Source organism: Anabrus simplex, chromosome 14 (genome assembly GCF_040414725.1).
Source record: "Anabrus simplex isolate iqAnaSimp1 chromosome 14, ASM4041472v1, whole genome shotgun sequence".
In the NCBI taxonomy this organism is placed as follows: Eukaryota; Metazoa; Arthropoda; class Insecta; order Orthoptera; family Tettigoniidae; genus Anabrus; species Anabrus simplex.
This window is the reverse complement of record NC_090278.1, coordinates 82,443,291-82,470,691: the sequence shown is the minus strand read 5'-3', so window position 1 is coordinate 82,470,691 and position 27,401 is coordinate 82,443,291. Positions and strand designations below refer to the sequence as shown.

The following is a 27,401-nucleotide window of genomic DNA, read 5'->3' as shown; positions in this document are numbered from 1 at the left end:
GAAAAAGTATTTTGTGTGATGCAATTAGCAAAGCTAGAGTCAATTATTGGAGTTCAATGTACTCTTTTCCGTCAGTTTAATAAATAACCGTCTCGGCATAAGCAGATTTACCAGTGGCATCGAAAATTCGTAGAAGATGGTTGCATGGGCAAAGGCAAAAGCACGAGACATCCACGCACATCGAATGAAAATGTCGATCGTATTCGTCCAGTTCACGAAAGTAGCCCAAGGAAATCCAAAACACGAGGAAGAAGGATCTTAAAATTCCTCAACGGTATGGCGATTTCTGAAACACAGTCTGCACCTGAAGGCGTACGAATTGCAGCTATTGCAGAAATTTCATCCAGACGACTACAACAAAAATACTACTCTTGCATTAGCATGCTAGATGATACGACAGAAGACAATTTTTCTGTACGATTAATTTTTTCAGATGATTGCACTTTTCATCTTTCGCGGTAAAATTAACCGGCATAACGTTAGAATTTGGGCAAGTGAAAATCCTACACAGTTATTGAACATGAAAGAGATTCACCGAAGGTGAACGTGTCGAGTGCCGTATCTGCAAAGAAAGTTTATGGACTTTTCTTCTACATGGAGAAAACTGTGGCAGGACTAATCTATCTAGACATGCTTAAAACTAGTTATTTCCTCAAATGGAAGATGATTCCAATGACTTCATCTTCATGCGAGGTGGTTCCACGCCTCATTTCTCTCAGCACGTTCGACGTTACCTAAATGACACCATTCCAGGACATTGGATTGGAAGAGGAGGAGCAGAAGAGAACCTTCATCGCTTGTGACCTCCCAGGTCTCCAGACCTCACTCCTTGAGATATTTATCTGTGGGGTTACGTAAAAGACCATGTGTTTACCCCATCTTTATGCCTGACACTCTTCAAAGTTTGTGACATCTAATTGCTGAAGCTGTGAATTCGATAACTAGAGACCACCTGATTCGTGTGTGGCACGAAATGAGACACCATTTTGATATTTATCGTGTAACACATGGTTCTCATATTGAAACCTTACAGGAGTGAACACTTAACTCTTTCTCTTTCCAAGAACGTTGGAATCGTGTTTCTATCTTTTATAGTTCGGAAGAAATAAATGTCTGAAATCTCTCTCTCGTTTTTGAATAACCCCGTATTAATGCCTAAAAATGCAGACTCTAGTGATTACATTTCCTATTTAGTGACCTTATGAAACAGATAAAGCATCAAAGGTGTCTTTGCTGTGATTTGTTTGGCTCTCCACAGATATAATTTCCCCGCCACTAGGTAGAGGAGAAAAAAATATCAGAATTATAATTTCGCACTTTATCATTTCTAATTGTGTTTATCTTCTCAACACGGCAGAATTATTAGAATTGAGGTAGATTTAAAATGCGAAAATTGGACATTAAACCTTACATTTGGGCCGGGAGGAATGGTTGCAACATAAATTTCAAGTATATGTTACAACAGCTTGAAGAGAATAATATTCATAAGTATTCTGAGATACGATCTTTTAGAGTGAGATAACGCTAGAGCTACGCTGTTGTGAGGAGGTGGAGGGGGCTTAGATCTGGATTTTAACTCTTTGGAGGAAACAGTTGTGCTGCTATTTATGCGATAATGGTTGGTATTTTAGGGGGTTCTGCCATGCCGTAACGTTATTACTACTACTAGCTTGCTGGCGCTCTGGCTGAGGATTAACAACACTATACAGGTCCGCCAACATAAACACGGCAAAGTTGATGTTATCATTTCTGCTGAGTCTAGGCAAGGAACCGTAACACAATAACCTATCCTCTCTGGCAACATTAATACGGAGAAGGCGATATATAGTCCACTGTAGCAATATGCTTACTAACGCATTTCTGAACAGAGTAGCATTGCAGGATTTAATGAGTTTGGCACTGGATATATTCCGTAAAATTACTGCGCAAGGTCGTAGATACTGTGTAGGTAGAGGATAAAATGAGGAACTACGAGTTATATTCAGAAAATAATAATAATGTCACAATAACAGAGTAGCGAAACAGGAATGTCTGAACTTGAGCGAATCCCTAGTATTAAATTATAGATTAGTAGTTATGTATGAATCCGAAACCCTATCTCTAAATTCCAGTAAAGGACTCCTCGAAAAACAGGGAAAAAAGGAGTGCAGAATAATTACCGCAATCATGGGATCAAAGACAGGAATGGCATCAAACAAAGAAGTCTATAAAAATAGAGAGAATTACTGACACGATCCGCATAAGACGGACACTTTTTTACGGCCACTTCAAAATATTGCTTGGAAACAGTTGTTTAATATGTTTGATTCAAAACTTACATCCAGGATGCCTTGGTTTAGAAACACCAAAGAAGACCTCCAAGTTCTACAGATAAAACTGGAAGTCGCCTTTGACAGAGGTCTTTTCCGAAACAATATATTGACGAACGGGCCAACCCTAGATGAACTACCGAAAAGAAAATACGGTGTGCCTTGGACAGAGGAACGCAAGCACGCCCGCTCAGAAAGAATGAGGGAATTCAGGGCTCAAAAGAAAGCAAAGTTCACTGCCAAATGTAACAAGACATAGCGTGGTCCTTGATGGCCACAGCGAATAAATAATAATAATAATAATAATAATAATAATAATAATAATAATAATAATAATAATATGCAGATGAATATTTACGAGGTCTATAATTCAGTTCATTTTTCCATCATTCATGAGCCTTACCATTCTTTTATGCCTACGCTCATTACTCTTTCGAACCATAGGGACACTCTATCGTCCCTGCGTGTGGACTCAAATAATTATTTTTCTGTATCCCCTGAATGTCGTAGGAGGCTACTAAAAAGGCAAACAATCTGTACTCGCTCTCCCACCTTCTAAGCCCAAAGTATATCCACGATTCTATGTTTCCCCGTGTACAGAGTGCAATTATTTATTTTTCCGGATTCCAACTCCCCTTAACGCGAGTTTGAAACAAGCAAGCGGGTTCGTTTTTATGACGTCCAAGCTAGCAAAGCCGGACATTTGTCACAATGGAATCCAACTAATGAACTGTCTTTCCTTCCATACACTTTGACATCAAATCTAGATTAATCACATCTCTTTTATTTATACTTGTATTCATGTGAGAACTCTCGAAGGGAACAAAATATTTGCGACATGTACAACGTGTTCAGCCGTTCGTGATTACAAATGAATCTATATATGAACACACTATATATATGCCTGTGTGATTACACTCCTCTCACAGCTGATTGTGACTAAATAAATAATAGAAAGAAAGGCTTGAAGGCGGGCGATTGTCATATCATTCCTCTCTTAATTCCTACAGTCGTGATGTGTGACATAGAGGAACTGATGAAGTAAGCAGAACAAACTTCTGGCAGATAGATTCTTATTCCTTCACAATATTAATGTATTATTATTATTATTATTATTATTATTATTATTATTATTATTATTATTATTATTATTATTCCGAGGTATCTGTGGAACGGCAGAGGTGAAAGAAGGTGCTGGGTGGAATAGGTCTCAACTTACGAAATTAAAGTTAATTTGAAACTTTAACAAAGGTTATATTTTCTTTTCAAGATAAATAAATAACAGAATATAACAGGTACCAAGTAGCAGATCAACAAATTAAGAAAGTACAATTTTAGTTCATTACAAAATTTGGGCTTTGAGCCCGACACTCACGAACCTTGAGCTATAAGCCCAACTTTACCTATATACCAAGTTCAAACAAAGGGGCAGAAAACCCCAATGATGCTAAGGAGCACTGGCTCCTGATTACCATATTAAGCCTCCTCGAGGCACACAGAAACCAAATTTAAGAAAGAGCAAACCCGCTCTCAAGATACAAGCCCATCAAAGGCCACAACAAACTATACTTCAAACTGCCCTCAAGGCATACCAAGAACAGGGGTATAAATACCCAAACCTACTGGGCCTATTCAGTAAAGAAGCAGGTTAATTACATGGCCCAAAATACCAACTTGACTGGAGGCGAAACTTGCACTCCTAATACACCTTTAAAACCTACTTGGCACTAGGCCGCATACACAAGGGCTAATCCCATACTAAAGAGGTGACTTGTATAAAAAGACTTTATTATATTAAGAAAGGAAGAAACGGTTGTGAAAACAAAGTCACCTCAAAACAATAGGAGTGGGAGCTCGAGAGGGTTTAGCACCCTCTATCCCAATTTATAGTTAAAGAGACGAAGTTTTACCAAGTGTCCATTACATATTTAAAGATAGGTTACATGCGAAAAGATTCGAACCTGCCCCGAGGGTTAAACTGCTGAGCTAGCGAGAAATGAAGTTATTAAATGGCCATTACCTTATGGATGAACTGCTGCCCGAAGAAAGAGGCGCTTCCCGCCCCCTGCTACATAATCACACTAGGAGAGATGTTACTGAAGTGGCGAGGAGACCAGAAAATCAGCAGTTTATATATCCTCGCGGAAAATTCGAGACCTTTCATGAATGATAAGACACACCCACAGCAGTTTATTGGTTACAGAACACAGTTACAGAGCAGGTTGGGGAAGAAAGTCCCGATTGGCCGAAAATTAATTTAAGAAATTCGGGATTGGCTAATTTCAAAACTGGCGGAAAGAAAGGATTAACATTGCCAACTCTCAAACCACAGAACAAAATTTAGCAAAAACAAAACGTATGAAGGTTAAATTTCTTCAGGACAGTTCATTCCTTTACACCAGAGAGCGTTATAATAGTTTTTGTAGAGACATCTGTTAGGGAACGTCCAAACTTCTTGATCCAGAGGAAACAAACACAAGTCGAAATAGACACCGTTCAGACACTTCAAAATTACCAGATTTACTGTGGTGACATCTTTCGAGAAACCATTGGATTAATATAGTTTGTTAAAGTTCAGGCGTTCTCCTGTAGGGGAGTTTCGACTGGCGCAATATTTGAATTGGCATTGTGGAGGTGTACCGCCCGGTACAATTATTATTATTATTATTATTATTATTATTATTATTATTATTATTATTATTTCTTCGTTTCGGCCAACTAGTGACCACGTCAGTTCAATTGACTCCTTTCTTGAGTTTTAAATGCTACCCAATGCCCCTGCATTCGTCTCCGGTCTTGTTATTTTCTTTCTTGGATCCATGTCTTCTCTGTCTTCAGCTTCGGCTTTTCCTGGAAACGTTTGTGCGTACGCAGTTTTTCACTAAGAGGAACACGCTCCTGGATATCTTTAGGAGAAATTTCCATTTCTCGTAGATCTTTCTGAACATCCGTGAACCATGCATCTTTGGTTTTCTTATCTTGAAAGTACGTTAATATCCGCTTATATATCCTGCCTGGGCTCATTCGTGTCACGTGGCTATAAAAGGCAATCTTTCTTTTTTCGAATCGTGTCACTTATGTTCTCCAGTGCTTGCATAATTCTTAGTTGTGATGCCTTCTATACTCGCTGTTTCCTTTGATGGGACCGAGAAATTGTCTCAATCTTCCTTTCTTTAGCCTCTAGTTTTCCATTAGACCTTTCTTGTTCATTGTAAGAGTTCCAGCCGCAGAGCATCTGGTCGATTAACAGTGCAGTAATGTCTAATTTTGGCGTTTAAGGATATTATTATTATTATTATTATTATTATTATTTTTACTATCCACAAATTGTAGATACAATTCAGAAATGGTGAATAGAGAAAGGGCATAGCGCCACCTACACATACAATTCCCGTTTAAAATTACAATATTAAAAAAATACAATTATATTCTACAGAATGTGCTTATATAGAGTTACCGTATTTATATAGATGTATTATTTACATAATATTCACAAGACCTGTTCAACATTCAAGTAATTTGGCACACACACACAAGCGCACGCTTGAATCCCCACATATACACTGACTGACAGTGACAATGCAACACCAAGGAGGAGTGGTTCGAAAGGGATGAAAGTTGGGGAAAAAACAGAGATGGCACGGATGAATAATTGATGTTTACTTCAAACCGATATGCAGGTTACACAATGCGCACGGCATCGACTCAGTAGGATGTAGGACCACCGCGAGCGGCGATGCACGCAGAAACACGTCGAGGTACAGAGTCAATAAGAGTACGGATGGTGTCCTGAGAGATGGTTCTCCATTCTCTGTCAACCATTTGCCACAGTTGGTCGTCCGTGCGAGGCTGGGGCAGAGTTTGCAAACGGCGTCCAATGAGATCCCACACGTGTTCGATTGGTGAGAGATCCGGAGAGTACGCTGGCCACGGAAGCATCTGTACACCTCGTAGAGCCTGTTGGGAGATGCGAGCAGTGTGTGGGCGGGCATTATCCTGCTGAAACAGAGCATTGGGCAGCCCCTGAAGGTACGGGAGTGCCACCGGCCGCAGCACATGCTGCACGTAGCGGTGGGCATTTAACGTGCCTTGAATACGCACTAGAGGTGACGTGGAATCATACGCAATAGCGCCCCAAACCATGATGCCGCGTTGTCTAGCGGTAGGGCGCTCCACAGTTACTGCCGGATTTGACCTTTCTCCACGCCGACGCCACACTCGTCTGCGGTGACTATCACTGACAGAACAGAAGCGTGACTCATCGGAGAACACGACGTTCCGCCATTCCCTCATCCAAGTCGCTCTAGCCCGCCACCATGCCAGGCGTGTACGTCTATGCTGTGGAGTCAATGGTAGTCTTCTGAGCGGACGCCGGGAGTGCAGGCCTCCTTCAACCATTCGACGGGAAATTGTTCTGGTCGATATTGGAACAGCCAGGGTGTCTTGCACATTCTGAAGAATGGCGGTTGACGTGGCGTGCGGGGCTGCCACCGCTTGGCGGCGGATGCGCCGATCCTCGCGTGCTGACGTCACTCGGGCTGCGCCTGGACCCCTCGCACGTGCCACATGTCCCTGCGCCAACCATCTTCGCCACAGGCGCTGCACCGTGGACACATCCCTATGGGTATCGGCTGCGATTTGACGAAGCGACCAACCTGCCCTTCTCAGCCCGATCACCATACCCCTCGTAAAGTCGTCTGTCTGCTGGAAATGCCTCCGTTGACGGCGGCCTGGCATTCTTAGCTATACACGTGTCCTGTGGCACACGACAACACGTTCTACAATGACTGTCGGCTGAGAAATCACGGTACGAAGTGGGCCATTCGCCAACGCCGTGTCCCATTTATCGTTCGCTACGTGCGCAGCACAGCTGCGCATTTCACATCATGAGCATACCTCAGTGACGTCAGTCTACCCTGCAATTGGCATAAAGTTCTGACCACTCCTTCTTGGTGTTGCATTTGCTCTGTCAGTCAGTGTATTTCAGTTAGACCGTCTCATGCATACTCACATACAGTCTCACTCACTCGGGACCACTTTCCTCCGTCCTCCCATGCATTCTGAACATTTACACAGTAAAAAATTACGTTATGTGCAGAAAGTTTCGTTATATATACATTTATTTTACCTCTTAACCAAAAATTTCAGCAGGTAGTTATTTTGCCTGCGGTGTGAGTACATTCCATAGCCGAGCAGAACGAACTTTGTTCTTGTAAGTGGAGGGAAAAGGGACAAACCTCGACCTCTTTTAGGGGAACGGTAAGCGGTTGAAAGAGGTAAAGATGTTGGACATACTGAGGGATGATGGGAACAAAACCAAATCAAACTCCCATGGCGCAACAGCCCCGAAGGCCTGCAGATTAAGAGGTGCCGTGTGGTCAGCACGATGAATCCTCTCGGCCCTTATTCTCGAATTTCTAGTCAGGGACCGCTATCTCACCGTCAGATAGCTCTGAGTGGACCTGACACGTGAGTTTATAGTGTTGAATACATTTCTTCACAGACAAAGTAAGGGTCGCCATCGATTTATCTATTATTATTATTATTATTATTATTATTATTATTATTATTATTATTATTATTATTATACAATCTTCCTGCAACAGATGCAGGTTGTCCAAAGACAAATACTACGAAAAACGAGAAATTAAGCAATTTCCTCAATTGTGCTGAGGGTTGAAGGGCTATAGGGCCCGGAAAGTTTTCAAATTGTGAGTCCTGGATAGCTCTATCAAACTAAAAAAAACTAAAATCACTTCCGGCCTAAATGCAATTCCAGAAAAACAGTTTAAACTCGCTTGTTTCTTCACTTGTATTATTTTCAAATCCCAGCCAAATTAACTTATTTACGTCATTCTTTTGTAATGTGTTCCTTGTCTCAATACCCTCAGGTGTTTTTCGATTATTTTCAAAACTGTCCGCACCGAATGTAGTTGTAAGGCAGGCTTGGCTCCCTACAACAGCCTGTGAGCAGCCGCTTGAGGTTATGTGAACGAATCCGATCCACGAAATGTCACTGTAATATTTGTCCCAAATGGAAGACAATAATTGCTTTTACTCAACTGAAGTGTAAAATCAGCGGTAAATGACGAAATACCGTCGATACTAGAGAAATGTACATATGTACTTACGTGCTGTAGACAGGACTCCCATATGTTGCGTTCCGCTGCGCGTGCCGTCTTTTGTTTCTTTCTTGACGTCCAGGGCCAGCACCGACGAATGGGAGTGCTATGTCTGTGAATTCTCATTTGTTTGTCCATATGACTAGCGCGGGCAGTTCAAACAGCAAAATAGCATGATCCCTGGACCAATAAATATATCACTTAATGAATGAGTCAGGGCACCAAACGAATGAGCAGCATGAAGAACAGATACCTAATTAATTCAAACAACTTCAGTGAGCAAATACATCACACAAGAAAGTGTTAGACAAACAAAGCACGTACGGAAGCGCTGCGATGTAGCAGAAAAAATAGTTCTAAGGTAATAATGTATGTATCCATATTATTCTCTACAGGTAAAATACACTGACTGACAGAGCAAATGCAACACCAAGAAGGAGTGGTTCGAAAGGGATGAAAGTTGGGGAAAAAACAGAGACGGCACGGACGAATAATTGATGTTTATTTCAAACCGATATGCAGGTTACACAATGCGCACGGCATCGACTCAGTAGGATGTAGGACCACCGCGAGCGGCGATGCACGCAGAAACACGTCGAGGTACAGAGTCAATAAGAGTGCGGATGCTGTCCTGAGGGATGGTTCTCCATTCTCTGTCAACCATTTGCCACAGTTGGTCGTCCGTACGAGGCTGGGGCAGAGTTTGCAAACGGCGTCCAATGAGATCCCACACGTGTTCGATTGGTGAGAGATCCGGAGAGTACGCTGGCCACGGAAGCATCTGTACACCTCGTAGAGCCTGTTGGGAGATGCGAGCAGTGTGTGGGCGGGCATTATCCTGCTGAAACAGAGCATTGGGCAGCCCCTAAAGGTACGGGAGTGCCACCGGCCGCAGCACATGCTGCACGTAGCGGTGGGCATTTAACGTGCCTTGAATATGCACTAGAGGTGACGTGGAATCATACACAATAGCGCCCGAAACCATGATGCCGCGTTGTCTAGCGGTAGGGCGCTCCACAGTTACTGCCGGATTTGAGCTTTCTCCACGCCGACGCCACACTCGTCTGCGGTGACTATCACTGACAGAACAGAAGCGTGACTCATCGGAGAACACGACGTTCCGCCATTCCCTCATCCAAGTCGCTCTAGCCCGGCACCATGCCAGGCGTGCACGTCTATGCTGTGGAGTCAATGGTAGTCTTCTGAGCGGGCGCCGGGAGTGCAGGCCTCCTTCAACCAATCGACGGGAAATTGTTCTGGTCGATATTGGAACAGCCAGGGTGTCTTGCACATGCTGAAGAATGGCGGTTGACTTGGCGTGCGGGGCTGCCACCGCTTGGCGGCGGATGCGGCGATCCTCGCGTGCTGACGTCACTCGGGCTGCGTCTGGACCCCTCGCACGTGCCACATGTCCCTGCGCCAACCATCTTCGCCACAGGCGCTGCACCGTGGACACATCCCTATGGGTATCGGCTGCGATTTGACGAAGCGACCAACCTGCCCTTCTCAGTCCGATCACCATACCCCTCGTAAAGTCGTCTGTCTGCTGGAAATGCCTCCGTTGACGGCGGCCTGGCATTCTTAGCTATACACGTGTCCTGTGGCACACGACAACACGTTCTACAATGACTGTCGGCTGAGAAATCACGGTACGAAGTGGGCCATTCGCCAACGCCGTGTCCCATGTATCGTTCGCTACGTGCGCAGCACAGCTGCGCATTTCACATCATGAGCATACCTCAGTGACGTCAGTCTACCCTGTAATTGGCATAAAGTTCTGACCACTCCTTCTTGGTGTTGCATTTGCTCTGTCAGTCAGTGTATTTCGTACTATTTCTTAATTTGCCGCAGATTTTACGCTTCATTTCAGTGAAAGCTATTATTATAATCCATTTTGGACAAATATTACAGTGACATTCCGTGGATCAAGTTAATTCACATAACCGCCGTTTGCCATCGCACCAGCGGTGACCTGCGGACTGGCAATAACCACCCGTACTTCTTCGCTAAGATCCTGATTTCGTTGATACGCTGCCCATATTGATAGGTTTACTGATTCATGTTGTTTTATAACATTTAGGCTGAATCCTTCTACCCCCATTTTTAAATAACCTTTCATCAAATCTCCATCTGATGAACTTCGTAATCGTTTTGTCACTTGAAGAGAAATTCTGTAGAACAAACGGACGCGGCTTGGCCATTGTGTAGACGTACAGTTTCATTGTCCTGAAAGTAAACAGGGTTGAGCAAACTTAACTTGCCCTTACTTCAAATAATTCTTATATATGGAAGTAATCATATTTACGAACCGTCTAGCAATGTGCTAATTATGCGTAACAGAATGGCATCGTCGTAGTTGGTGCGTATTCAGTTTTGAGCCATACTTAATAGGCCAAATTAATCATAAACTCCTAAATATGTGAATATAATATCTACCTCTTGGTTGATCATTTTCTCCTCTAGTCGCTTTATTAGTGTTCAAAGACTATGCTATGGGGTTTGCATAAACATCAGAGGTACGGCCCATCAGAACCCCTATAATTTGTTACTCTTGCTACATAATGTAAGAGCGGGTGGCCGACACTTCCTATATTAAAAGTAAATTTGCGGAAGTGGGGCTTGTCAAGTGATACATCACTTTGTGACTGCGGAGAGCAGCAGACGATCCAACATCTATGTCAGTGTGTTTTATGTCCTTCAATGTGCACTATGAAAGACTTGATTGCAGCCTCCCCCAACGCTATTGACGTCGCCCAGTACTGGGCAAGCATCATCTAGCTCTCGAATATTGTTGCTCTGTCTGTGATTGTATAATAGACTTGTATATTTGTATAGTAGGAATTTAGATATCTTGTTGCTTTTTGTTAAATATCTGTAAGTAAAGTTGATACTTCTGACACGAATAAAGAAAAGAAAAACTATGATAAACGATACAATGCCGTTTTAGATGGAATTTCTTCAATTAATTGAAGGTTTTGTGACAAAATAAACGTTTTGCCAACCCTTTCGCGAAAATAAGGGCAATACTTCCCTCTCATGTCGAAATGACAACGAAGTTGGGAGTCTACGCTTCAGACCTCCCACATTAGGCTCCATTATGGTAACTATGACTAATTACGAATGTAACCTACAGTCATACGGTGCATGAAAACACAGCGAACACTGTGGTCACATCCCTGTACCAATGCAACGTGCCTGCTGTCCGTGTAGCAGCTTGCTGTCAGTTTCCTACCATACGCACATCGCTGTTATAAGGGCTTCAGTGAGACTCTGCATTGACTCACATTAGCACTCGTAGAGGTACAAAAAGGCAAACTACTAATATAATCGACGGGATAGCGATAGTTAAGAAAAGGGCTGTAATTTTAAGCAATAAATAAAGAATATATTCTCAAACTTTATTGATATTTACCAAAAATTCGTAACTCATATCCCTAGGATGTTTTCAACATTGAATTGCTTGCCCTAAGGGCTAGAGCTGTGAATTTTTATCCCTATTTTTCTTCCTGTTCATTCCCTTTTCTTAATTGTCACATTCATATTATATCACCTTCTCATTTTTTCCCGAATTTACCCTTGAATTCCCCTTACTTAAATTTCGGCCTCTGAAAGTGTTATTTTTAATGAAACGCCGCTTCCTTGTAGTTATAATTCTCCAAAAAACTGCAGGTTTGTTGGCTGTGATCACGATACTTTTATGTTATTCTGCAAATTTGTTTAGCTATTAGATAATGAAGAAAGGAGTGTCCTTTGGAGAGAATTCATAAAGGAGAGGAAAGGATAAGTATAATGGAAATTGAAAATGAAATATATGTTGATACAGACAACACTGGCAAGAGTCTGCACACAAGGGTTTCCAAGTTGGAGTGTATGACAGAAATACTGCTGGCGACAACTGTAATCCTTGAGGCACTCCGGATCACAGAAACGTACAACGTTCATCATATGTGTGAACTATATTTTAAATGAAAAAATAAGATTATCTGATTTCTCGAGGAATTCAGAATCCATTACTGTAATTAGTTATAAGCAAACAGGGTGAAGTCCATTAGGAGATGAGATGGTTACAGATACCTGAATGGGATTTGTGTGCAAGACCATGTAGCTACACCACAGTGTGGAGACACCTCTGTGCTGCATGACGGACAGCTCTCTGTAAGGAGGAGGGCTGTTTAGTGGTGCTCAATGCGTCTAGTGGCCTGTCTGTCATGTTAATACTATTAATGGATTACAGATGGTTACGTATATAGGGACCGATAACGGAGAAATGAATGGATACGGAGGACAGAAATTATATTGAACGAAAAATGGATGATTAACAAATGTGGAAACAAGGAATTACCAAGTGAAGGCAGTAACTATGGGAAGAAATAAATAAAGAATTACATAAATGTGATAAATAATTAAATAAAACTTAGGAATAAGCAGATATAAAAAGCAAACGAAGAAAATAATGGAAGGAAATAAGGAAATAAGAAGAAAGGCAGAATATTAAAGAAACAAGGAGTGATGACAGGAAGTGGCACATAAGGTAAAATAAGATTACAAGTTCGGTGAGACAAATAATGAAGAAAGATAGATGAAAGTAAGTGAGTAATTTAGAAATGTGGTAAATACAATTGGACCGAAGTAATGAAGAAGAGACGATGTATTGAATAGAACTAGGGCATCTATGAAAGTAGAAGGCAATGATAAACAGGGGAAATAATACCGAAACAAAACAGTGTGAAAGGGAATGAAAGAATGCATTTAAACATTAAGGGTAAAATGTAAGAAATGAGAAGTCTGAAAGTGAGAAAGAAAAAACTAGTGGGAGATAAAGTGTAGATGAAAGTTTGATACTAGAAACGAAAGGGAAATAAAAATTAATAAATACAGAAATCGAAACGAAGTGGAAAGACTAGTATGCACGACGAATAAAATAAAACGAACAAGGAAATCTGAAGTAGATAAATGAAACGGTGAATTATCTAGGATATAGAACAAAAGAGACAAAAATATAAATGTATCGTATATCTATCTCCAGTCTCATGCTATGACATGAAATTATATGGCACGTTTTTAGCGTCGGATGCCCTTGCTGACGTGAACTTTAGTTGAGTAGCTAATAAAGATGAAACGTGTGAGGATGACTGAAATTGGGTAACGGCGTGGAACGAATCGGCTGTAAAATATGGATACGAACTGTCCGGGCTTTAGCCTGGAGGTGAAAATAGGAAACCACAGGAAACCATTCCCAGGACAGGAGACTGTAGTGTTCTAATTCACTTGTCTCGCGAATGCAGAGTTTTGCTTGGTAAAGGAACAAATAAAGGAGGAGGAAGAAGGTGAGGAAACCAAAGAAAAAAGGAACTAAATAAGAATCACAGATGAAAGAAATATTGATTATTTTACCTTTCATTTATAGTTAAACTAAAAGCTATGGACGAAGGAAAGTGCGATGAATGAAGTAATTAAAAAACAAGTGTATTTAAAAAGTTATGTAGTATGGCTCAGAAATACCAAGAAAGAAATGTGAGATACTATAACAAGACTACGGTGGATGAGGAAAGACAAATGGGTGATAGTACGAGAATATATCGTGGTTTAAAGCCTATTTCAGGATCTACATTGACTATTCGAACTAACTGCATTGGCTGCATATCTTTCTTCTAATTTACAGTTGCAATAATGGTAATTGTACTTGGCAAGAGAATTATGTTTACATGACAGCCAACCTCTTATACTGTGTTCCTCTTGTTCCAGATGCGATGAGGGCGTGCTAGAAACCTCTCCAGTTACGCTAGCATGGTCCGGACTGCTGACACTTGTTGACACATAGTAAGTACAGACATATTTCTATACCTTATAAAGGTGTCCTTAATAAGTTGAGTTTTATCCTTACACAGAGTTCTGCTTCACCTTGCGGTTACTGCGGAGGTTACCATGTTATTCCTGGATGTAACTTCTCAAAATCAATTGTTACTTTTAAATGTTTTATTTTACAGGTATATTGTGGCGTTTCTATAAACATTGTATTTTGTGTTCGACAGATGGAAAATCCTTACAGATTTTATTAATTGACTTGATACAGAAAAATGGATTACATCTTAAAAATGTTATTAAATAGGTCATTCTAAGGCTGCATGTTACTCACAAAAGCATGTTCCAAAGACTTATAGCTCAAGCAAATGATAACGTTCTCCATTTTCTTGGAAGTGTTAGTCATGAATCCACCCAACTCTTCGTCAAAATAAGGAGGGAAATAACGTACTGGGCACTTGTGGTTTTAAGCTGGAATTGTATCCATCCCATAATGCAGTATACTTGCCGAGAGCTCTATTTTACATATCGCATTACTCGACAGCGTTAATGGACAGGAGATGTTCTTGTTGGGAGGTGAAGCATTAATGGACCATTATCCGATACGTTAATTGCTGCTGTGTATGGAATGTTTGCCTTACAGACTGGGCGGACGTTTTTATGTTTGTATGACTCAAATTCGAGAGAATCTCTTTCCTTTATTTGTCAATGTGTATACAAAGCTGAGTGCACTGCTGCCTGACGCGATATGAAGGATAACTATGCATATATGTATGTTCTTATAGTCCTCCCTTCTATAACAACAAATCCTCAGTTGAGATACGGCAGGGCAGAATACAATATTATTATTGCAGGAGTCAATTGCTACGAACGGGTGGGAACAGTGGCAGTAGGATTCTCGAGATGAGGAGATGACCGTCAGTTAGGAATGAACTCAACTGATGAAATGTATGCATATACAAGCTTTGCTGGTGAGGTCATGTGAGGTGAATGGAGGAGGAGAGACACGTTTATGTACATCATTCCTGAACATATCGCAGCATAAAGAGCCAATAGTACAGCTTCGTATATTATCTTTGTACGGAGCGTTGATCTTTACGGGTCTGACACTTTGAAAAGGGAGGAAGAACGAAGATTGAAATCTTTTGAAATGTGGATCTGGAGAAAATGGGGAAGATCAACTGGAAATAAAAATTAAGGAATGAACTAGTATTGGAAGGAGTAGGCGAAGAAAGGACGACAATACTGGCAACCTTTCAAAAGAGAGAGAAAAATTGGTTAGTTCTCTGTTTACGAACGAAATGTTGATTAACACAGGCATTGGAATGAAGCTTTGCAGGGCGAAGTTCGAGAGATAGAAAGAGGAATCAGATGTTGGACAGTGTAAAAATTAATGAAAGAAACTGGAAGACTCCAATGATGGCAGAAGACGGATCAGCTGGGAAAATGCATGCGAAAACCTGCTGATCGGCAGAGAGTCGATGATGATGAACGTCACTAAACGTCTGTCTGACCAGTTCCTACAGATGAGTTAACTACAAACTCGCCTTCACAATCCTCATAGAAGATGCATTCACCAACATTCTCGGCAATATCTAAAATATTGCCCTCAATCATGCCTTCAATACGCCAGGGTGGAGAAATACAGGAAGACAACTGCCATGAGCGCAAGTCACAGAATTATCGTAAGAATGCTGTATAGTGATAAATCGAATTGAATATAGTCTTCATAATGTATTGTTAGGAATAGAGGCTGGATATTTAGCTATTTTAGTTTAGATTACAAAATTACATCAGCGAGTAACAAGTATTATCACCCCTGTACAACGGTTGTGCTATGAGGTTTGCATAGATATTGGGGGTATGGCGTATATAACTCCTAGAATTTATGCTACTCTTGCTACATTATGGAAGAACGGATTGCACGACACTTCCTACTAAGCAAATTAGTTTCCATTCTAACTTAATACTACCTAAAAATTCGAGGTCTCTTTAGGATACCACGCCGTGATGAGCAATGGAACTAAACTTGGAAGTGCGGGAGAGTGTGTAATTTGAAATTTGAGTTAACTCGAGATTGGGAAAGTGGGAAATATGTTGACTTAAGAGTTAACTCGGACGTGGAATGGAAAGGGTTAATAATCTATGGCAATGAATGAGCCTCAGGTATTGCCGGGTTGCGAGTCCATCCCTCATTTTAGTGATTCATAGAAGTCCCAAGAGAGATTGATGATCAATGGAGAGACATTAGAGCAAGTAAGGAAATACAAGTATTTAAGAATAAATCAAGTGACTAAGTATAAGTATAAGTATTTTAGAACAAATGTGAACTACAACATTGACTGTACTGAGGAGATAAAATCCAGGATCGGTCAAGCCAGAAATGCATTCTATAAAATTAGATTTTTCTGTAGCAGATATCTTAATTAACATATAAAAATTAGACTTCTGAGATGTTACATCTTCTCCAACTTGTTGTATGGAGTTGAAACCTGGATCATAATGAAGACATGGACAGATTAGAGGTATTTGAGTCATAGACGTACAGAAGCTACTGTGGTTGAGTTGAAGGGACAAGGTCACAAACGATGAGGTAATGAGGCGAATGGGAAAGAGAGAGGAAATATTAAATACTGTCAAAATCAGAAAGTTGCAGTATCTCGGTCATATAATGCGAGGAAAGGAATATAATCTACTGCAGCTGGTCAATCAAGGGAAGATACAAGGCAAAAGAACTCATTTCTTGGACTGATCATCTGGAAACCTGGTTGGACTGTTCCACTATTGAGCTGTTCCACGCTGCATCATCTAAAGCAAGAATCTGTATGATGGTAGCCGATGTTCTGAGACGAGGTAGCGTAAGAAGTAGTACTTCCTCTTTCCTTATATTAGGAAGCCGTGAAAATAGCCTCGCTTCAGAAACAGCCTTCATTGTGGCTAAGTTTAAGTCCATTTATCGCTATAAAGCCCTGTATAAACCTACATTATGTACTCCTCAAAGATGTGAGACTAAACACGTTATGTTTTAGGGTGTGTGTAGTCCTGTTGTGAGTGGTAGCGAGCATTGTATGCACACGAGTAATTCAATTGATTGTTTACAACACGACAGATGTCACTACCTGCGATCTGTGTTGAGCCTGAAGTGAACTACGCCATTTCAGGTGAAAACTGGTTCCAGTATATCATAACTTATAATTTCCATTTCAGTGTTGACGTATAACTTATATAATAGGAATTAATTGAGGGATGTTCCACCATTCAACACAATATATCAAACATAACATTAAGTGAAGACCGGTTTCGATTCCCTTGGAATCATAATCAGATCACAATAAATAAATAAATAAATAAATCAAAGGATCTTAACAACAATCAACATGAAAACTGCCTTTAAATACATTTAAAATGGTTGACATTAGTTATATAACATAAAACACATTACTATGTAAAGAAAGTCCTTAGATCCAGGTCACAGATAACTGCAGTGCGTTTGTACAATTGTTTCAGTGCATACGGTGAAGTAAGATCTACAACTAGTTTTTACGTTTGACCGAGCCAAGATTATGGCACTGCTTCAGGATGGACATTCACCAATAGCAGTATCACGCATAGTGTGAAGTATAGTGTCAAAAATACACAAAACGTACCGTGAGACAACTTATATGACTGGCAGACTAAGGATGGACAACGCCATGGTATATTAGACGTATATATCCACGTATAATCGGAGAGGCGATGAACTTCTGGTGTGTAAATTGGAATCTAGGATTCAGTGCTTCGAAACGGAAAAAGTGACTCCGAGTGTATGAAACTACCCCACGTGAAATAATCGATTGTCTAGAGTGTGATGTGATGAGTCCATTTTGATAAACTAACCATCTATATTTCTCTGTCATGGCCATCAATCAATACTTCACATCACAGCCAGCACAGTTGCCAGGTGACTTCGCGTAACACATTTTGTATCGCTAATTTCAGATTTTTGTGCGTGTTACTTCAATAAGTATGTAGTAAAATTCAACTAAGTTGTCCATCTCAAATACCTTCTGACTCGTTAAAGATATAGACATTCTGTTTTCAAATTCTAAAATTGTCTTAAGGGGCTCATAAAATACTGTCCTATTCCTCTCGATCACATACGTAATTACCGAGAAACCGGTAGAAACTTAGTTTTTTAATGGGACTATATTAATTTCACCCAATAGAACGATTTAGAACTGAGCGGCAAATTCAATGATGTAATTGTTTGAAAACCCGACGAGCACTTTTAGAAATATTAAAGGGTTTGAAATCTGTAGGCATTAGACAAAGAGATGCGTCACTCGCCTTCATGTCGAGCGCGTCGTTTTCCTACCTCACTCACTCCGTCTTTTCAAAGACCCATATCTCGCCATTATCTCCAGGAGGCCGGAGAAAAAAAACAATATGATGTAAGCCTACAGCATTTCGGAGTTACAAAGCTTTTGTTTCATTGCCGCTGAATCAGAAAAGGACCAGTTAAGAGATATAAATTGTAATAATTTTGTGTCTTATAATCCTTCTCATGACTACATAGTACATGCGATGAAATCAACAACTTCAAGATCGAGTGAATGACGTGATCATTGGGAGAATGGATGCAAACTTAACGGACAACATATCTGTTGGGCTCTTTTGGTCCTCGTTAAAGCCAGCTTGCAACATCGATGTACGTTAGCAATCGGCAGTGGTCGAGTTAAAATAATAATTACTGTGCTCTTTCAGTACTGGCGACCCTGAGAAAATTGAATTAATTTACGCTTAAAATGAAACATTTAGTTCTTGTGAACGTCTCTTCTCTGTTTATTCTTACGAGTGGGGATGACCATCGAACATTTTGACTGTACAATATCATAACACTATGCAATATATGGAATACTTTTCGGTGTGTGTGTGCTTTTATCAACAACGCGTGAGTCATGCAGGAAGACAATAAACTGAACATCACAGCGAGTGGAGAATCGCTTTATATGTAATACCCACACACACGAAATCCTTCAGTATCTCCAAAAGTACTTGTTTCTTTAAATAAGTACATCATTGAATTTGTCGCTCGATTCTTAACTGCTCTATTGATCGAAATTAGTATAGACCGATTTAAAAGAACAAAGTTGCTACCAGTTTCTCCGTAATTACATGTGTTATCGAGAGGAATAGGACAGTACTGTATTTTATGACCCCCTTAATACAACTTAAGAATTACCAAACAGGATATATATACCTTTAACGGATCAAAAGATACTTGAGGTTGATAAATTAGTTTAATCCCCCCTTTCCAGGTCACCGGCTGTATAGTTTAAGTTTGGACTCCTTTTAATAATTCAATTGTTCGTAATATGCAGAAGTACATAGAGGTATGCCAGACTGGACCTGGGTACGTATGTTCCTGAAATATAACTTTGATAGCTGAGGGAAATTTCAGCCATTATGGGCTATCCAGGAATATTGGCCATCCCTGGGAACTAAGAGATCACAAAGTTAGTGTTATCGCAAGTGGGTGGTGATTCTAACCGATATGCTGTGAGGGTGGTTGACACAGAAGGCGCCGCATCGGACAAATCCCAGCCCGATTGAGTTCAACTGATACTAAGAACAGAGAGAAGTTTCCACTCATGAATTGTCCTCCAGCAAAAATCGATCTTTGCTCGCCCTCACTACACTTTCTCCTAACCTCCCTCAGGACAAAAAGAGCAGACAGACGTAGAAAGCTATTACAGTGTATGGGATATAATACTCTCAATTTTAAGTTTGAGTCGAAGAAAACTTAGATGTGAAAGTTATCACCTCTATATTGAATGAATGCTCACTTATCTACTCAACTCGTACTTGTCAAAAGTAAGTAAGTTGGAGTAAGTGAATACTGTAGTTGTGGGCTTAGAACTCCAACATTAGTAGCTCTAGTGATTATTTTATATAATTCGGTGTCGAAGTTCGTATTTAAAGTATTGTGTGGGAAGTGGAAATTTACAATACTATACTTACTTTGTGCGCTCGACTTTTACCACTATTAAAACATCGAACCCGGATTTTTAGGCAATTATAGGCTAGAATGCAAACATACTGAAGCGGGTAACAAGTGCACTCCATACTGCACAGCAGTTATGCTATGAAGATTGCATAAACATTAGGGGTGCGACCTTAGATGTTAATGCGGTAGTATCTCGGGAAACAAAATTAATGTACGCAATTGGGCAACACGTATACTCTACACTGTGCATCAGTTATGTTACGAGGTTTACGTAGACATCAGGGGTACGGCCAAACAGAACCCCCAAAATTTGTAACTCTCGCTACATTATGGAACAGGGGGGTTGGACGACATTTCCTACTAACTGAATTACTTCGCATTCTAACCCATTACTCCGTAAAATTCCGAGGTCTGATAAGAACATAACACGATAAAGCGTTCGCAATGCATGTAAAATTGTTACCTAAATAGACTGCTTACCATACAGCTAATTTGTGTCACATCGGAGAGTCAATACCTATACTGACCGATTCTTGAATTAAATGGATTTTTCATGGATGTCGTCACATTTCCAGTTATGGACTCTGAACCGAGTAATATGTTCATATTAACACTCTTGCACTCACCCTATACGCAGTGGTGTGGTCGAGGGAGCAGAGACTGTATTCTGTATTTTAGAACCAGAATACAAAATAATCAACCTATAAACGAATGAATAAAAACTGAAATGAAAACTCACTAATACATAAATCTATGAGCATTTAAGAAATGAATACATGAACTTTGGACATGATATTGTAAGTAACACGGGGCAAAATTTTTCAAACGTAAAAGCAATAAAATTTGAATCGTAATGACTCATACGGTTGTAGCTGTACATATACTAACTGGGCGAGTCGATGACTGCGTGAATTGGTGAATGGATGATTTCAAAGTTGAACTATGGTCGTGCATGAATACCACTCTTCTCATTCCGTCACAGATAGCCACTAACTGACGAGAGAGCATTTATTGATAAATGAGTGATTGATTGGGTTAGCGAATGACTTGATAAACTGAATTGAATATTGCATTATGAATGAAATACTGACCGTAAATCACGAAAATTGTAAATAGTTAACCTTCGCTCCAACAATGTTAACGTGTGTAATAGATATAATATACAGTATATACGATAGTAAAGAATACGTTATAGATATATCATGTACTAGCTATATTACCCGGCGCTGTCCGGGAACTTTATTGATTGTATACTTTTAGGTATTTCATTACCTGTTAATTATATCTGAAGCGAAATTTTGTAGATTTCATTATTGTGACGTTGACTCATATTTTACACCTTTTCCACTCCAGCCCAGATGGTATCATACGCATAAATCGGTAATCTGCGCCATCTGGATGTTTTTCACCCCTTCTCACCTACCTGCCATGCCGATGGGGGCTGGTCTTGTACTTATACGACATACCAATGAGGGATGAACTGTGACTTGAACAACATGCAGAGCGTCACTGTTCATCTCAGCGACCGCGAAACGTATGGATTCGATAATATTTTCAATTATTCTTATATTCCACCCCGTCGCCATCTCCACTTACCCCCACAGTGGTTTCTTCCCGACAATCATGTGTAACAGAATCTCCCCTTGATCTAGTACACATTTACGCACGTGCCTAACTTCAAACCGCGGGCCTGTATTCTACTGTGGAATACTCGTTCCAGCGTTTCCATCGTTACCGCTGGCAATTTCTTCATCCTATTCCTAGAGCAGGGTAGTCCGATGTAAATAAATCCGTAGCGGTTGGTTTTAGCCCTTAAAACGTTATTTTCTGGGCCTTACAGAGTTTTGTTCTCCGCATCGTGAGGCTTAAAATGAGCTTTGTCTCGTCCTTGTGCGACAAATTCGATATTTTTTCTATATTAGTCTATAATATGTTTTATAGGCAAATTTTTGATACCTTGGGTTACATTATTTAAATTTTCGTAGGGATCTCTAATTATTTGGTAAATAAAGACCATGTTACTCACTGGCAATGTAGCTTTCTATAGGTGAAATAATTCTTTAAATCGGTTCAGCATTTTTCGAGCTTATACATTACGAACAAATATACAAACATAAAACATATTTCTCTTTATAATATTAGTATAGAAGAATGCATGCCTCTGCTTTGGAAATTATTTACAACACGTAATTGTCGTAAGAAGTAGGTCAGTGACTTTGCAGGCGGAGAGAGTTCAGATTCCCCGAGCGCTAGGTAATTCTTTACAATTAGTGGGCAGCTTTGCACTTCACATTATTAACTAGGTAGTCAGCGATCTTTGCTGTAGAGAGAGAAAGAAGAAAGGAAGGAAGAAAACAGGTTGGGCGTGGTTCTTTTGGAGTGGCTCAATCTCCTATGTGGGCTCACGTACGACAGTAACCTGGACACAAGTGTTTTCTTCGTCGTTCTACTATACTGTCCTGTCCACTGATTCATGTCTCTTATCATCGGGGGAGGCTGGCGCCATCATCCACACCAGGTGCCTGCCCGCTCAGATTACTATCGCCAGATTTATAGAGCTGTGTGTCCGACCGTACAGTCAGAGCACTAAACAAGAAGTCTCCATTCGGTTCGCTAAACCTCAGTTACGTAATAGAAAATCTTCAGTTTACTAAACACGGTTTATGAATTAATACTAACGTTTAACTAACTCTACGTCAATAAATCGTAATATGTGATTATCAACCGAGCAATTGACTGTGAGTTTTGGGTCACATACTGTAGCTATCACCTTGCATTCCGGAGATACTGGGTTCGAAACCCACTGTGGTCAACCCAGAATGTTTATCCGTGGTTTCCCATTTTCACTCCAGGATTATTCTGGGAAGGCCATGCTCGCTTCCTTCTCACTCCTAGCTCCTTTCTAATCCTATCGTCACCATAAGATCTATCTGTGCCGGTGCGACGTAAAGTAACTTGCAAAAACAAAAAATTATCAAACCCATAGTCACGTAATATATACATTGATTTTAAAGACACTAAATCAAAGCCTATGCTGGCAGTACCTAGTGTTTACAGCGTACCATGTGTTCTGGTATGAGCTAGAACAATTTTGTTACTTTCACTGATCTGTCTATGTCTTATCCTTGGCTTTGACAATATGAATGTGACTGAGGTATGAGCGATGCTAGTAATGCAATTCCTTGTGCAGCCAGTCCCTGCGATGAATGGTGTGAAAGTGTTGCTCATAGGGTTAGTTGGTGCATGCATTTCAGTGGGTTTGGTGGACTGATATGTAATAGCAACTTCTGGCTCGGTGAGGAAAGCTATGGGAAACTACTTCACTCCACAATTCCCTAGTACGCCCCTTCAGTGATGCCTAGGCCATCTATGATAGCTGATGGGAGAGCAGTTGAGGATCCAACCAGCCTTCGGGATGAGGACTGATCATACATACAAATGGCAAACGACAGGGTAATGTAAACCAAAAATACCTACCGTACCCTAAGTCTCTAGGTAAGGTACAGAAACATAATCTGAAAATTTGCATCATGAAATTAGCGATACAAAATGTGTGCGCGACGTTACCTAGCAACCGTGCAGGCTGTGATGTGAAGTATTAATTGATGCCCACGACTAAAGGACACATTACCAAAATGGGGCGTGAGATTAACTAATTTCCATCCTCTGTGGGTGGGGGACGCAGATGGAGAATACACCCACGGTATTCCCTGTCTGTCGTAAGAGGAGACTAAAAGGGGCCCCAAGGGCTCTCAACTTGGGAGTGTGGGTTGGCGACCACGGAGCCTTAAGCTGAGTCCCGGCATTGCTTTTTACTTACTTGTGCCTGGTTTCCCCACTTTCATCTATCCTCTTCAACCTCCCTTGGTCAACTCTTGTTCATTTTCGACCCCGATGGTATTAGAGCATTCGAGGCCTAGGGAGTCTTACATTTTCACGCCCTTCGTGGCCCTCGCCTTTCTTCGTCCGTTACTTAATTTTTCGAAGTGACGGATCCCTTCTTTGTTTCTTCTTTTCTATCTGTCTACCCCCTGTGGGTGGGGGAAGCGGTTGTAAAATACACCCACCGTATTCCCTGCCTGTCGTAGGAGGCGATTAAAAGGGATGATTGAATCAGAACCATGAAACTACCTGTGATTAGTTCCATCACGCGGTGAACTTCATGAGTCGCCTTTCGTACCACTATGTTAGGTACTCAATAGTTTTGTGATTAGTAGCAGCAGAGAGCGGTTCACTATGGGATTCCAGTACCTGTGATTAGTACCACTATATGCGGAACACCACGGGCTTACGTTTCCTGTGATTAGTACCCTCTGTGTGAGGAACACCACGGGATAGTACGAGTCACTGTGATTTGTACACCTATGTGAGGAACACCATGGGTTTGCGTTGCTTATGAGTGACGCTATTATGTGAGAAACACCATAGGTCTGGGTTACCTGTGCGACTTACAATACTTGTGAGTAGTACCATAAGTTGTGGAACACCGTGAATCTACGCTATCTTGATTAGTACCTCAGCGGGAGAATTAGCATGGTTCTACTTTACTAGTGACTAGCTGTTACCCAAGGCTTCGCTCACGAGGATTTCGTAATTTGATAAAAATTACTTGTTCCTCGGTACTGCACTAAGACATTATCTGCAAATCCCTAAAGTATAAAAAATCACCGAGAAATTGAATTTCATTTACCTCAGAACCTCTTTGTAAACCACATATGTGGCATTACATTTTGCGGCTAAGGGGCTACTGGCAGACCTAAATCTGGAACATGCGACATGGGACTCTACATGTGAGAAACAGTCCTCTTTCATATCGAAGAAAAAGTTTTCTTTATTTCTAAAGGCCACGAACCTGCTACGCAGGCGAAGCAGGGGGAGAGGTGATACTCCCACGTGGCGCGTCCCAGGTGGCGGATAGGGGGGTCCTAACCGGCTTGCCGGCGGACTTGAGGGAAATAAAATACCTCTCGCGGACCAAACACACACCCCCTGTGGGTGGGGGAGGCTGACGAATAATACACCCACGGTATCCCCTGCCTGTCGTGAGAGGCGACTAAAAGGGGCGACCAAGGGTTGATTGTATTAGAACCATCAAATTACTTGTGATTAGTACCACCACGCGGAGAACACCAAGGGTTGCTTTTACTTGTGTGTAGTACCACTACATTAGGTACGAAATTGGTTTGTGATCAGTAGCACACAGGAGCACCGCGCGGTCGGCTTTTGCAGTACCTGTGATTAGTACCACCATATGAGCAGGACCATGGGATGATAGCTACCATGGTTCTGCCTTGCCTATGATTAGTACTCACTATATGAGGAACACCACGGGATAGGGAGAGGTCCCTGTGGTTAGTACTCTTATGTGATGAACACCATAGGTTTGCGTTGCCTGTAAATGGCGCCGCAAAGTGAGAAAAGCATAGGTCTGTATTATGTCGAATTTCATAAGCTATGAGTAGTACAATAATGTGTGGCATGCCGCAAGTCTCTGCTACTTTTGATTAGTACCGCAACAGAACAAATACCATGGTTCTATTTTGATAGCGATCAGTACCTTTATGAGGGGCGGATAACTGCGATTTAGGACCCCCTTTTGACTGCAGGCATAATCGATTCCGTGTTATGCTATAGCAGTAGACCCTTGGTCAGTAATACGATATTGTCACGTCTGTTTATGTGAATGTGAGACATTGCGGGTCGCAACCACTGATTGTTTTAAATTCATGTCCATCCATTCATTCTTCGTTCTCACGTTTTTGAATTCTGGTCAGTGGAGAATTTTAGATTTTTAATATGTCATTCCATTTCGTCTCATTTCGTACTATTAGGGGCCGATGACCTAGATGTTAGGCCCCTTTAAACAACAATCATCAATCAATCACTATTTCTAAAGGAGATTCCAAATACCAATTTTCACGTCTGTAACATCTTATTTTTTGAGATATAAGTATCCTCATAAACAGAATTCAACTCCTCCTTCACTTATTTTCGATCTTTAGCTTAAGTTCATTTTCCGAAAACAAAAAGTACCTGTCTCTTTATATCAAAGCAGACTACAAATACCAATTTTCACGTCTTTAACATGTTAAACGTATGATATATACTGTATATATAGTCATTTTTAAGACTGCCCCACTCCTTGGCTGAGTGGTCAGCGTTGAGGTCTTCGGTTCTCAGGATTCCGGCTTCGATTCCGGGCTGGGTCTGGGTTTTTAATCGGGTGTGAGGAATTCTTCTGGCTGAGGGACAGGTTATTTGTGTTTGTCCCAACACTCTTCATATTCACTCAACACACCACATTACCACCCACAACAGGAACACGCGGTAGTAATTACATCCGTACACTTAGAGTTGGCGTCAGGAAGGGCATCCAGCCGTAAACAGGTCCAAATACACATGTGAGACACAGTTCGCACCCGCAACCCCACAAGTGTGGGAAAATCGGTAGAAGATGATGATACTCATTTTAAAAATTCACCCGATTTTTTATTATTTTCACCCCCTTAAGTGGATTTTCCAGAAAAAGCGCGTTCATTTATTCTTAAAGGAGGTTACAAGTACCAATTTTCATGCCTGTAACATGTTAGGTTTCTGTGATATATTGTAGATAATTTCTCTGCTGTAAGAATACTGGAGCTGACGTTGCCATGGTTACGGTAGTTCATTACTTTATCCAATTCCTAGAGCAGGGGTAGTGTGGTGCCAATATCTCCATGACGGTTGCTTTTAGGGCCTTAAAACATGGTTTTCGGGCCCGTAGGGCTTACCGAGTTTTGTTGTTTGCGTCAAGGGGCTGAAATTGAGCTTTGTCTCGTCCTTGTACGACAAATTCAATATTTTGCCTATATTAACCTAGTATTTTTATATCTCCCCCCTCCCGCCCCGTGTCCCCTCCTCGAATTGTTTTGAAAATAAAATACAGCACATGTGTCTCAGGGATCACGAATATTAACATTAGTAAAATAATTTTAGAATCGGTCCAGTAGTTCCTGGGATTAGCCATTACATACAAACAAACTTCACCTCTTTTATATATTATAGATAAGTACCAATATGAGCGGCTGCTGACCTGGATTTTGTACCCCTTTAGACAACAAGCACCATCAATTCAGAACTGTGCTTTGCAAGCCGTCCCTTGTTCAGTAATACTAATTTCCCAGTATAGTTTCTGGAAAGGTG

General features: G+C 41.0%; 1 protein-coding gene across 2 annotated transcripts in view; it reads left to right on the top strand.

Annotated features, from left to right (window-relative positions):
* Nucleotides 1–27,401, top strand: part of LOC136885679 (acetylcholinesterase) — a 1,299,399-nt gene that overhangs the window by 950,407 nt on the left and 321,591 nt on the right. For both annotated transcript variants that reach the window (XM_067158378.2, XM_067158379.2), the window contains one exon: nucleotides 14,177–14,251. The gene's annotated coding sequence lies outside the window, so the exon portion shown is untranslated. The remainder of the gene's footprint in view (nucleotides 1–14,176; nucleotides 14,252–27,401) is intronic.